Source organism: Scyliorhinus torazame, chromosome 5, assembly GCF_047496885.1.
Source record: "Scyliorhinus torazame isolate Kashiwa2021f chromosome 5, sScyTor2.1, whole genome shotgun sequence".
Classification (NCBI taxonomy): Eukaryota; Metazoa; Chordata; class Chondrichthyes; order Carcharhiniformes; family Scyliorhinidae; genus Scyliorhinus; species Scyliorhinus torazame.
The window spans coordinates 295,554,706-295,569,338 of NC_092711.1; the positions used below are offsets into that span (position 1 = coordinate 295,554,706).

The 14,633-nt window shown below is 46.7% G+C and overlaps 1 protein-coding gene across 1 annotated transcript in view; it reads left to right on the forward strand.

The window, feature by feature from the left end:
* Positions 1-14,633, forward strand: part of LOC140421232 (tumor necrosis factor ligand superfamily member 13B-like) — a 143,362-nt gene that overhangs the window by 44,937 nt on the left and 83,792 nt on the right. The gene's annotated exons all lie outside the window — the stretch shown is intronic.

Consider the following 14,633-nt stretch of genomic DNA (forward strand, 5'->3'; position numbering starts at 1 on the left):
CCTCTGATAACCTTTCTTTTCTTTGGGATGAACCTCTGTACTGTGTCCTCAATTACTCCCAGAAACTCCTGCCATTGCTGTTCTACTGTCTTTCCCACTAGGCTCTGCTCCCAGTCGATTTTCGTCAGTTCATCCCTCATGCCCCTGTAGTTACCTTTATTTAACTGTAACACCTTTACATCTGATTCTACCTTCTTTCTTTCAAATTGGAGATTGAATTCTACCATATTATGATCACTGCCTCCTAAGTATTCCCTTACTTTAAGATCTTTAATCAAGTCTGGCTCATTACATAACACTAAGTCCAGAATGGCCTGTTCCCTCGTGGGCTCCATCACAAGCTGTTCCAAAAAGCCCTCCTGTAAACATTCAATGAATTCCCTTTCCTTGGGTCCACTGGCAACATTATTTACCCAGTCCACCTGCATATTGAAGTCCCCCATGATCACTGTGACCTTGCCTTTCTGACATGCACTTTCTATTTCGTGGTGCATTTTGTGCCCCTGGTCCTGACCACTGTTAGGAGGCCTGTACATAACTCCCATTATGGTTTTTTTGCCTTTGTCGTTCCTCAACTCTACCCACACAGACTCCACATCATCCGACCCCATGTCGTTTAGTGCTATTGATTTAATTTCATTCCTAATTAACAAGGCAACCCCGCCCCCTCTGCCCGCCTCTCTGACATTTCGATAGGTTGTGAATCCCTGGATGTTTAAATGCCAGTCCTGAACCTTCTGCAACCACGTCTCTGTAATGCCTACCACATCATACCTGCCAGTCACAATCTGGGCCACAAGGTCATCTACCTTGTTCCGTACACTGCGCGCATTTAAATATAGCACCTTTAATTCTCTATTGACCGTCCCTTTTTGTTTTCTTAGTGTGGTGGACCTTGGTTTACTGAGCCTTTCCATACACTGTGTCATATTTTGTGGGATGGGGACTATCGTAACCTCTCCTGAGTTCTGTCTTTTCGTGCTTTTTTGTATTCCTAAGCAGCTACGCTTCCCACTGATTACTTCACCTCTTGGTTCCCTGAGTTTCCCTTCCCCCCCAATTTCTAGTTTAAAGTCCTATTTACTCTTTTCGCCAGAACACTGGTCCCAGCTTGGTTCAGGTGGAGACCATCCCAACTCTGCTGCCCTGTCCCAAAACTGATGCCAGTGTCCCATGAAAAGGAACCCCTCTTTCTCACACCACTCTTTCAGCCACGTGTTAACTTCCCTTATTCTTGCCTCCCTATGCCAATTTGCACGTGGTTCGGGCAGTAATCCGGAGATTATGACCCTTGAGGACCTGTTTTTTAATTTGAATCCTAGCTCTTTATAATCTCTAAACAGGTACTCTTTTCTAGACTTGCCTATGTTGTTGGTACCGACATGGACCACAACAACTGGATCCTCCCCCTCCCTCTCCAGTATCCTTTCAAGCCGGTCAGAGATGTCCCGCACCCTAGCACCGGGCAGGCAACATACCATGCGGGACTCTTTATCCTGCTCACAAAGGATACTATCTATCCCCCTGATAATAGAATCCCCTACAACTACAACTTGCCTATTTACTCCCTCCCCTTGAATGGCCTGTGTCCAACAGTCAGTGCTGAATGTGTGTCCAACAGTCAGTGCTGGAGGAGCAGAAATTTCCACCATGTATTGGGAAGGCCAAATCTCTGTTTCCTAGCCAGTGACTCCACCTTTGTCCCTGGCAACTGTCTGAGACTGAACCACACTCAGTGTCATAGTTGACATCAGGATGCGTTTCTGATTGCATATCGGCACCACCACCAAGATTGCCTCATTACTTGATTAATAAGGGGATCAGGGGTTATGGGGAGAAGGCAGGAGAATGAGGATGAGAAAATATTAGCCATGATTGAATGGCGGAGCAGACTCGATGGGCCGAGGGGCCTAATTCTGCTCCTATGTCTTATGGTCTTATTCCATCTCTTTAACATTGCCCAAATCTGCCCTAGTTTTAGCTCATTTGCTGCTGAAACTCTTATCCATAACTTTGCGACTTATTGGCTTGACATTGCCAACACTTTCTTGGCCAGCCTCCCATAGTCCACTCTCCCTAAACTTGAGTTCATCCAAAACTCTGCTGCCCATGTCCTAATTTGAACCATGTCCCATTCACACATCACCCCTCTGTTTTAATTACTCCACCATTATTGACCATGCCTTTACTGCCAAAGCCATAAACTGTAGAATTCCCTCCCTAAACTGTTCTACCTCGCCTCCTTAAGATACTTTTCTATAGGCATATAAATAGTAAATGAGTCATACAAGGGGGAGTAGGGCAAATTAGGGACCAAAAAGGAATTTACACATGGAGGCAGGGGCATAGATGAAGTATTAAATGAATACTTTACATCCGTCTTTACCAAGGAAGAAGGTGCCCCACAGGTCAGGTTGAAAGAGTTCAAACACTTGAAGGGTTTAAACTAGAAAAGCAGGAGGTATTGGATAGGCTCTCTGGACTTAACGTTGATCAGACACCATGAGATACATCCAAGGATACTGAGGGAAGTGAGAGTGAAATTGTGGAGGTGCTAACCATTGTTTTCCAATCTTCCATAGACCTGGGTGGTGGCAGCGCACTAGCGAATTGCAAATGTTACACTTTGTTCAAAAATGGATGTAAAGATAAATCCAACAAATACAAGCCTCTAAGTTTAACCCCAGTGGTGGGGAAACGTTTAGAGACAATAATTCGGGGAGTGGGGGGGGAATTAATAATCACTTGGGAAAACATGGATTAATGAAGGAAAACTATCATGGGTGTGATAAGGGAAAATTGTGTTTAGCTTGCTTGAATTTTTAATGACATAAAAGAGAGGATTGATGAGGGTAATCCTGTTGATGTGGTGTATGTGGAATTCCAAAAGGCTTTTGATAAAGTGCCACACAACAGACCTGTGAGCAAAGTTATAGCTCACGGGATAAAAGGGACAGTAGCAACATGGGTACAAAATTTGCCAAGTAACTGGAAACAAAAAGTGGTGGTGAAAAGTTGTTTTTGGAAGAAGGTTCATTGTGGAATTCCCCAGGGATTGGTGTTAGGACCCATACTCTTCCTAATATACATTAATGACCTAGAACAAAAGAGAAAATGCTGGAAAATCTCAGCAGGTCTGGCAGCATCTGTAGGGAGAGAAAAGAGCTATCGTTCTTCAAACCCTTAATGACCTAGACCTTGTTGTACAGACCACTCTTTCCAAATTATAAGATAATGTAGAACTTCTGTGGATAGATTGGTGGAATTGGTGGGCAAGTGGTCGATGAAATTGAATGCATGGAAGTGGGATGTGATTCATTTTCGTAGGAAGAATTTAGAGTGACAATATAAGTTAAAGAAGACAATTTTAAAGAGGGTGTAGGACCTGGGTGTATATGTGCATAAATTATTGAAGGTGGCAGGACAGGTTTATTAATCACAGAGAGTGGTTAATAAAGCATACAGCACCCTGAGCTTTAGCAATAAGAGCCTGGAGTACAAAAACAAGGAAGTTATGTTGAAACTTTATGAAACTTTGGTTCGTCCTCAACTGGAGTATAGCGTCCAGTTCTGGTTGCCATTAGAGAGGAAGTAGAACAGATTCACAAGAATGATCCCAGCTTTGAAGAACTTCAATTATGTAGAAAGGTTGAAGAAGTTGGGATTGTTCTCCTCGGGGAGGAGAAGGTGGAGAGGAGGTTTGAGGGGAACTATTCAAAATCATGAGGGGTCCGCACAAAGTAGTTCAGGGGAAAGTAGATAGTTGGAAGGATCAAGAAGCAAAAGGCACAGATTTAAGGTAGTTGCCGAAAGAAACAATTGTGGCATAAAGGAAAAGTTTTTTCAGGCAGTGAGTGGTTCGGATCTAGAATGCACTGCCTGAGACTGCGGCGGAGGTAAGGTCAACTGGAGCTTTCAAACAGGAACGGGACCATTATCCAAAAAGGAACAAATTTCAGAACTACAGTGTAGGAATAATGGTGTTCGGCATAGCAAGGGTTAATGTGGAACTGCAGAAGAGTAGCGCCAAAATTGTGATGCAGAGAGTCACATGTTAATGGACAGTGGATAGATAGAGTTTGAGAGAAGTCTGCAAGAAAATGACCCATAGATAGGGCTATTCCTTGGAGATATGCATACTGTTGTGCGTAATACGCAGATTATGTTCAACCACACAAGCCTCCAGACCTCGTAGTGAGACACCAAACAATCTCACAACAGATGGGGAAAAGGGCATGACAGTGGCAATAAGTGAATTACTCCTTCAGACATGAGGGCCGAATGGCCTCTTTATGTGCTGTGATCATTCTGTGATTCTATGATTAAAACTGATTGCTTTGACCAAATTTTTGGTTATCTCGAATTTTTTGGCTCAGTGTGGAACTCTGTTTGTTAATGCTCCTGCGAGGCATGTTGGGCACATTCCGATATTAAATGTGTTAAATAAATGCAAGCAGTGGTCAATCTTGTTGCGAGTAAATAAATTATTTTGCTGCTTTTTCATGAAGTCTTTTTAATATCTTTATTATAAAATGGGTATATATTTCACAAATGTATATTTTGTAAATTGATAGGGTCGCAAAATATCTTCAATACAGCCAGTTCCTCGGCCTTTGTGTCATTTTCTGATTAGATGCAATGAGTGTTTTTCTGTATTTTGTATCACCAGGTATAAGGGACTGTTGCTTCGCAGGGAAACATGCAACACAACGGGTGCAAATTAACCAAAAAGTGGGAGCGAGCGGGAACAGCGACAAGCTTCCCAACGCTCGGCCCAGTGAGGCCGTCACCGCTATAAAACGTTAATGGGTCCTCTTAATGAGGCCCCACGGGCTTCATGCTGCAATTGAAAGTCCTGCCGCCTGATTCGTTGGGTTGCGACCGTGCTCGTCGACCCCCTGCTAACAAGATCCTGCACAGCCAATCCCACTCAGCTCTCAGCCATGTCTCCGAGAAGACCAGCCCCACGATTCGGGGATGCGGGCCTGGGCAGATTACTGGATGCCTGACGGGATGCCCTGTTCCCCCAAGGGTCTCAGAGGGTGAACCACAGGGCATCCAGTGCCGTCTGGGAGGAAGTGGCAGTGGACATCAGCTCGGGGCGTGTGTCCAGGAGGACTGACAGCCAGTGCCACAAGAAGATCAATGGGTCAGTTGCCACCGGACCCCCCCCGACCCACCACCTTCCATCACGAGGGTGCACCTGGCATTGCCCCCGCCCAGCACTGTTCCATGCCCTGGCCTACCCATGTCCAGCAGTGCCACCCACGCAGCTCCCCCCCCCACCCATTCTGCTCCCCCCCCCCCCGAATACACCCCCCCCCCCCATGGTGTGTTATGTGTTCTGAATCACATAAAGGTCACCAACACTTGAAGTAGTGCAATATTATTTTATTGAAAGGTTAACTATTTAAACATACTTGAACTGTGGGTAAATACGATACCAGCTTTAACTAAAGACCTTTGCCTTGTCCTGACCAGTTGATGCACTCAGTGAATGTCTGTGTTGCAGACTGCTACTCGAATGAGCGGGAACTCTGATGTCCCCTGTCTTTATAGTGCGTGTGCTCTCACTGGTGATTGGCTGTGGTGTTGTGTATGTTGATTGGTCCCACTGTGTGTCCATCAGTGTGTGTCTGCACCATGATATACTGGTGTATATTATGACACCCCCCCCCCCCCCCCCCCCCCACACACACACACAGGTGGGCATTGCTGGGCGCTTCAGAGCATGTCCCAGTCACTGAGGAGCATCACAGAGGGTGTTGACACTGCGCAAAGACGTTGGGGAGCCGCCAGAGCTGGCAAAGCCAAATGACACAGGGGAAGCCGGGGTTCAATCCAGCTGCCTCTCCGTCCCGAGGTGAACTCCAGGACCCTATGGGCACTGGCCGGTTGGAGGGGGTGCTGGGTGCCAACCCGGAGCAACCCTACCGACTGTCGATGGTGTGCACCTACATCCCCAAAATCCACCCCTCTGATAGCGGCGCGTCTGTATTCAGCATCCGGAACAGGGTGGCACGGCAGGGCATGTGCCACTGGCAGGTGCTGGACCCAGAGGATGCCTGCCAAGGACATCAAAGGCCCAGTAGGCAGCAGGCTGCCTCCACCTCAGATGTGAGGTCGGCGATTGTGGATTATGTGGAGCTGAATCAGAATGGGGAGGTGTTGGCGGCCACGTTTTGGGAGGCGGTGGTCCGAGGGGAGATTATCTTGTTCAAGCCGCGCAGAGATAGGAAAAGGAGGGAGGAGCATGGACAGTTGGTGGACAAGATAGTCGAGGTGGGCAGGAGATACTCGGGGGCTCCCACTAAGGAGTTGTTGGTGTAGTGATACGCATCACTGTATATACACAAGGGGTTAATGTAAATACACTACAACTAAGTAACCACTAGAGGGAGCACCAGAGAGGTCATGACATGCAGACACGCAACAAATGGGTCATTTGAACAAACAAAGAACAAAGAACAAAGAAATGTACAGCACAGGAACAGGCCCTTCGGCCCTCCAAGCCCGTGCCGACCATGCTGCCCGACTAAACTACAATCTTCTACACTTCCTGGGTCCGTATCCCTCTATTCCCATCCTATTCATGTATTTGTCAAGATGCCCCTTAAATGTCACTATCGTCCCTGCTTCCACCACCTCCTCCGGTAGTGAGTTCCAGGCACCCACTACCCTCTGTGTAAAAAACTTGCCTCGTACATCTACTCTAAACCTTGCCCCTCTCACCTTAAACCTATGCCCCCTAGTAATTGAACCCTCTACCCTGGGGAAAAGCCTCTGACTATCCACTCTGTCTATGCCCCTCATAATTGTGTAGACCTCTATCAGGTCGCCCCTCAACCTCCGTCGTTCCAGTGAGAACAAACTGAGTTTATTCAACCGCTCCTCATAGCTAATGCCCTCCATACCAGGCAACATTCTGGTAAATCTCTTCTGCACCCTCTCTAAAGCCTCCACATCCTTCTGGTAGTGTGGCGACCAGAATTGAACACTATACTCCAAGTGTGGCCTAACTAAGGTTCTATACAGCTGCAACATGACCTGCCAATTCTTATACCCAATGCCCCGGCCAATGAAGGCAAGCATGCCATATGCCTTCTTGCCCACCTTCTCCACCTGTGTTGCCCCTTTCAGTGACCTGTGGACCTGTACACCTAGATCTCTCTGACTTTCAATACTCTTGAGGGTTCTACCATTCACTGTATATTCCCTCACATTTGTCCGGATTAAACTTCATCTGCCATCTCTCCGCCCAAGTCTCCAGACAATCTAAATCCTGCTGAATCCTCTGACAGTCCTCATCGCTATCTGCAATTCCACTAACCTTTGTGTCGTCTGCAAACTTACTAATCAGACCAGTTACATTTTCCTCCAAATCATTTATATATACTACAAACAGCAAAGGTACCAGCACTGATCCCTGCGGAACACCACTAGTCACAGCCCTCCAATTAGAAAAGCATCCTTCCATATAATCATCCAGATAGGAATAATATGATCAGGGATAGTCAGCATGGCTTTGTAAAGGGTAGGTCATGCCTCACAAACCTTATCGAGTTCTTTGAGAAGATGACTGAACAGGTAGACGAGGGTAGAGCAGTTGATGTGGTGTATATGGATTTCAGTAAAGCGTTTGGGAAGGTTCCCCACGGTAGGCTATTGCAGAAAATACGGAGGCTGGGGATTGAGGGTGATTTAGAGATGTGGATCAGAAATTGGCTAGCTGAAACACAGAGGGTGGTGGTTGATGGGAAATGTTCAGAATGGAGTTCAGTTACAAGTGGCGTGCCACAAGGATCTGTTCTGGGGCCGTTGCTGTTTGTCATTTTTATCAATGACCTAGAGGAAGGCGCAGAAGGGTGGGTGAGTAAATTTGCAGACGACACTAAAGTCGGTGGTGTTGTCGATAGTGTGGAAGGATGTAGCAGGTTACAGAGGGACATAGATAAGCTGCAGAGCTGGGCTGAGAGGTGGCAAATGGAGTTTAATATAGAGAAATGTGAGGTGATTCACTTTGGAAGGAATAATAGGAATGCGGAATATTTGGCTAATGGTAAAGCTCTTGGAAGTGTGGATGAGCAGAGGGATCTAGGTGTCCATGTACATAGATCCCTGAAAGTTGCCACCCAGGTTGATAGGGTTGTGAAGAAGGCCTATGGAGTGTTGGCCTTTATTGGTAGAGGGATTGAGTTCCGGAGTCAGGAGGTCATGTTGCAGCTGTACAAAACTCTGGTACGGCCGCATTTGGAGTATTGCGTACAGTTCTGGTCACCGCATTATAGGAAGGACGTGGAGGTTTTGGAGCGGGTGCAGAGGAGATTTACCAGGATGTTGCCTGGTATGGAGGGAAAATCTTATGAGAAAAGGCTGATGGACTTGAGGTTGTTTTCGTTGGAGAGAAGAAGGTTAAGAGGAGACTTAATAGAGGCATACAAAATGATCAGGGGGTTAGATAGGGTGGACAGTGAGAGCCTTCTCCCGCAGATGGAAATGGCTAGCACGAGGGGACATAGCTTTAAATTGAGGGTAATAGATATAGGACAGAGGTCAGAGGTAGGTTCTTTACGCAAAGAGTGGTGAGGCCGTGGAATGCCCTACCTGCAACAGTAGTGAACTCGCCAACATTGAGGGCATTTAAAAGTTTATTGGATAAGCATATGGATGATAATGGCATAGTGTAGGTTAGATGGCTTTTGTTTCGGTGCAACATCGTGGGCCGAAGGGCCTGTACTGCGCTGTATCGTTCTATGTTCTATGTTCTATGTTCATTGCTACTCGCTGCCTTCTATGACCTAGCCAGTTCTGTATCCACCTTGCCAGCTCACCCCTGATCCCGCGTGACTTCACCTTTTGTACTAGTCTACCACAAGGGATCTTGTCAAAGGCCTTACTGAAGTCCATATAGACAACATCCACTGCCCTACCTGCATCAATCATCTTTGTGACCTCCTCGAAAAACTCTATTGAGTTAGTGATACACGACCTCCCCTTCACAAAACCATGCTGCCTCTCACAAATACGTCCATTTGCTTCCAAATGGGAGTAGATCCTGTCTCGAAGAATTCTCTCCAGTAATTTCCCTACCACTGACATAAGGATCACCGGCCTGTAGTTCCCTGGATTATCCTTGCTACCCTTCTTAAACAGAGGAACAACATTAGATATTCTCCAGTCCTCCGGGACATCACCTGAAGACAGGAAGGATCCAAACAGGACACAACCAATGGGTAATCAGGACACCCAGAGGTGTCCACAAGGGGGCACTACACGACCCATATAAAAAGGTCAAGGCACACAAGCTCTGCCTCTTCCACCGGCAGAAACAAGAGAGCAAGACAGGGTTGATTATCAACAACATCACACCCTAGCACATGGTCGAGAGCAAGCTTGTATAGTTAGCAGAATAGACTGAGTTACTAGAGGCAGATTAGTAGAGTGTCGAACCTCATTTAAGAGCATTGTTAATCATTCAATAAATACGTTAAACTTATCTCTGAGTCTGGAGCATCTTTCAGCAGAGCCTACATCAAGTGGCAGCTTATGTTACTAGCAATAACATAACACAACAGTTGGCGGAAAGGAAAAGGTTGCAGGGGCAGTTTGATATGTTCACGACGGAAAGGGCAGTGGGGCAGCTACGGAGAGCAAGGGAGGTGCAATCCGAATAAGGAGAGAAGGCGAGCTGTGTGCTGGCCCACCTGCTGCGGAGGCAGGCTGTGTCAAGGGAAATTCTAAAGGTGTGAACAGGGAAGGAGGAGGTAGTGTCAGTGCCAGGTAGGATAAATGAGGTGTTCAGGGGGCATTATGAGAAGGTGTACAGGGCCGAGATGGGTGGAGAGGATGGGGATATGGGGTGGTTTTTATATGGGTTGGAGTTTCCAAGGTTGGAGGAAGAGAGGAGGCAGGCATTGGAGGAGCCACTGGGGCTGAGGGAGGTGATTGACAGAATTAGGGGGATGAATTCAAGGGAAGGCTCCAGGGCCGAACAGCTTTCCAGGGGAGTTTTATAAGGCGTAGATTGGCACTGCATTTGCTGGGGATGTTTAGTGAGGCATTGGCGAAGGGGGAGCTGCCAGAGACACTGACATAGGCATCGATCACACTAATCTCAAAGAAGGAGAAAGACCCATTGGAATGTGGGTATAGGCCCAGTTCGTTGTTGAACACAGATGTGAAAATGCTGGCTAAGTCAATAGTGGGAAGGATGGAGGGGCGCGTGCCAGGGGTGGTCGCTGAGGGTCAAACAGGTTTTGGAGAGGGCAGGCATCTCTCCAGTAACATTAGGAGGCTGTTAAATGTGGTTATGACATCGTCAGTGGGGCGGGTGGCGGAGGCTATTGTCTCCATAGATGTAGAGAAGGCTTTTGATCGGGTGGATTGGAGGTATATATTTGAGATCTTGGGTCGATTTGGGTTTGGCCCAAAGTTTATAGCGTGGGTGCATCTGTTGTATGTAGCCCTGCTGGAAAGTGTACATATAAATGAGATTAGTATTGGGCTGCACAGGAGAATGAGACAGTGATGTCCACTGTTGCCGTTGTTGTTTGCGCTGGCAATTGAGCCCTTGACGATGGTGCTTAGGGGGTCAGTGGATTGGCAGGGGATTGTGAGGGGGAGCAGGGAGCATCGGGTGCTGTTGTACGTTAATGACCTTTTGTTCTTTGTGTTGGATCCGCTGAAGAGTATGGGTAGATCATGGGAATATTGGAGAGATTTGGGGCCTTCTCTGGGTATAAGTTAAATATCGGGAAGAGTGAGGTGTTTCCGGTAAATGAATGTGGTGGGGCAGGGGGCCAGCTTGGGGGTGTTGCCATTCAAGGTAGCTGGGGAAAGGTTCAGGTTCTTTGGGATTCGGATGACAAAGGAATGGGCTACGATGCGCAGGTGGAATTTAACAACATTGGTGGAGGAGATTAGGGGGGATTAAAAGAAATGGGATACATTGGCAGGGAGGGTACAGGTGGTAAAGATGAATGTGCTGTCAAGGTTCCTGTTTGTTTTCCAGGCCCTTTCTCCCTAAGGCCTTCTTCCGGAAATTGGAGACAGTGATTTTGGGGTTTCTGTGGGCAGGGAAGGTGCCGAGGGTAAAGAAGGCCCTGTTACAGAGGCAGAGACAGAAAGGGGGGTTGGCGCTCCTGAACCTGCTGCTCTATTATTGGATGGCGAATGTAGAGATGGTGAGGTGATGTGTGGGGGGGGAGGGGGGTGGTGTAGTGGGTCAAGATGGAGGAGGAGGCTGCAGGGGTTCCAGTCTGAGGGCTATGGTGATGGATCCGCTATCACTAGCTCCGGGGAGGTATATGGGGAGCCCGGTGGTACAGTCGATGGTCAGGGTGTGGAATCAGCTGCGGAGACACTTTAAGTTGGAGGGGATGTTGGTGTTGACACCACTGTGCGGGAATCATAGATTTAAGCCAGTGGAGATGGACGGGATGTATGGGAAGTGGAGGGAGGCGGGTCTGGAGAGGCTGAGAGGGTGGTTAGGGTGAATTCAACCTCCGCCTGTACGAAGATGAGCTTGATTCAGTTTAAGGTGGTACACAGGGTACATATGACCCGGGCGAGGATGAGTGGGTTCTTCCAATGGCCAATAAGTGCGAGAAGTGGGCAGGGGCTGGCGAATCATGCGCGCATGTTCTGGGGTTGCGAGAAGCTGCAGAGATACTGCGAGTCGGTATTCGGGACACTGTGGAGGTGGGGCTCAGGCCGGACCCAATGGTGGCGATCTTTGTGGTATCAGAAGTGCTAGAGCTGCTGGAGGGGAAGGGGGCTGATGTTGTGGCCTTCGCCTCTCTAATTGCCCGGCGAAGGATCTTGCTAAATTGGAGGTTGGATACGCCACCGGGGGTGGCAGTCTGGCTGAGGGACTAGTACAATTTTCTACGCATGGAAAAGATTCAATTTGAGTTGAGGGGGGTCAGAGACACGGTGGAGGTTGTTCATGAGGATGGTTGAGGAACAGTTTGTCATGCGGAGGGGGGGCTGGGGGCTGTAGGGGGGGGGGAAAGAGGGGAGGGGGTACAAAGGGGAAAAGTTGTATAAACTGTGGATTGCGAGTTTTTGGAGTGTGTTTTGAATATATTGCTGTTTTTTACACATTTGGGAATAAAATGCATTTAAAAAAAAAAAAAATTCACTCTGCAAATATTTGCAGTATTTGTAAAAATGTGCCGGTTGGATAATAGAATATTCGCATTCATTAAAAAATAATGAGTGCTGCAAAAAGAGACATGTCAAAGCTTTGCGTCTTGCTCTGATCGGGACTCTGCAAGAATACCGGTGTAAGGAAAAAAATAACAATTGTCGTTTACCCCTTTATTCTGGTATTCTTGCAAAGTGTCCTAATGAGTGCAAAATGAAAAGCTTCGACGTGACTCTTTTTTCAGCAACACCCATGTTCTGTATTACCAAACAAGAATAATAATTGGTCTTGATCAAAGTAGACTGGGATGTCTGATAGGACACATTTGGCTGTGATCGGTACAGGACTCCAACATTCTCAGTTCCAAGATGCAATTGGTCATGTCACAATCTCTATTGAATAAACAAGGTCTAAACGCTTGCTTACGCTCACCACGGAAAATGTTAGGAATGTACAGGATGCTCATCATCCAAAACAAAAAAATAGTCAAATGTTTCAAGTGGAACTCTCGATCTAAACTAAAAATAGAAAGTGGAAGAAATCGGATGTATTCTTCTGAAGCTGTGGTACTGGTAGTTGGGGCAGATCAGGGGGAGCGTTGTACTATATTCCGCCTGTGTTTACTCAACTTTTAATGACCATACAATTTTGTCCATACCCCTATAAAATAGAATACAAAATAGGATAATTGTCCACTTACACACTGATACATGTTCAAAGATTATTAACCTTTACAGAAAATTTAAAGTTGAAATAAAATAAGATATTTAGTTTTGAGAAACTTCAAAGGATTAACACTCCTTCCTCATCACAATGTTTAGTGTACAGGAGGCCCATCAGTGACACAGTCCTGAGCTGCATTGTGACTCATGTAGTGTTGATGTACATATTCACACTCACGTACTGACATTCTCCTCACATGGTTTACTGTCAAGGAAATAAATAGAAAAATCTATTTTTATCCCTTGGGCCTATGTGCAGCAGAGTTGCATTCTGTCAGTTTTTGTTATATATGCTGCACTGGAACAGGGAGAAGTGAACCAGTATCTGATTTGACGAGAACAATGTGACCATCCCCAGAACCAACCAGAAATAGAAGTCGGGCATACAGTACATTTCTCGAGCAAGGAATTCTTTCTTTCCCTCCTTAATGTGACAATGTAATCAGTGCTGTCTGTGAATAGGATTTTGAGGTCCATCTACAGGTATTTGCACCAAGTTCTACCCTTAACCCATCTATACCCCCACAAACCATCCATTTTCAGTAGCACAGTGGTTAGCAGGGTTGCTTCACAGTGCCAGGGACCCGGGTTCGATTCCTGCTTGGATCACTGTCTGTGCAGAGTCTGCACGTTCTTCCCGTGTCTGCGTGGGTTTGCTCTGGCTTCCTCCCACAAGTCCCGAAAGACGTGTTGTTAGGTGAATTGGCCATTCTGAATTCTCCCTCTGTGTGCGCGAACAGGCGCCGGAGTGTGACTACTAGGGGATTTTCACAGTAACTTCATTGCCATGTTAATGTAAGTCTATTTGTGACATACTTATAATAATAAAGATTATTAGAACATCAATCCATCCACAGCATTGATGCATTTACCTCCTCAATCTGTTCAGCTTCTTATTATCAAGCATTCAATATGTCTCTTTAATTCCTTTATCCCTTCAACAACCCTCAATCACCCTGCCTTCCCAATTAACCCAATGACTCAATACATCTGGTTGATTGATCCACTTACCATCTCCACCCACCCACCCACCTTTGATCAATTTTACACCTTCATCTATGAGCACTGTGATAAAAGCCTTCAGCCTACAAAGCAGAGCAATGCACCAGAGCTCAATTTCTCCGTGCAAGGGAGCAGCAAGTCAGTTTTAATTGTCCACAATGCTCAGAGAATTACTCTGCAGTACTTGTGCTGCAATACACTTAAGAATGCTGATGTTCAGTGGGTTAGCCCTGCTGCCTGACGGCGCCAAGGTCCCAGGTTCGATCCCGGCTCTGGGTCACTGTCAGTGTGGAGTTTGCACATTCTCCCCATGTTTGCGTGGGTTTCGCCCCCACAACCCAAAGATGTGCAGCATAGGTGGATTGGCCACGTTAAATTGCCGCTTAATTGGAAAAAATTAATTGGCTACACTAAATGTAAGAAAAAAAAGAGTGCTGATGTTGCAGAGTTCGACAGCAGCTCTGAACTAGCTATGTGGGGACTTTAATAATTGTTTTGCCATGAACTCCTATGAATACCTCAGTTAGTAAATGAGTTGCCGTGCGTGTCACTTGGCTGCACAGACCAAAAAGTCAAGGGTCTCAGGTTCAAGTCTCTGCTTAGTTAGCTGATTTCAGCTGTGGTGAGTTTACAATTGAACTCAGCACTCCAGGGTTTTACGAGTGAAAAACAGATAGGATTCCTGTTTCGATCACCACCCAGTGGCCTTGGCTGGACAGTGCATGTTTATGGGCAGGTTCGTGATGCCTTCTGTGGTAAGT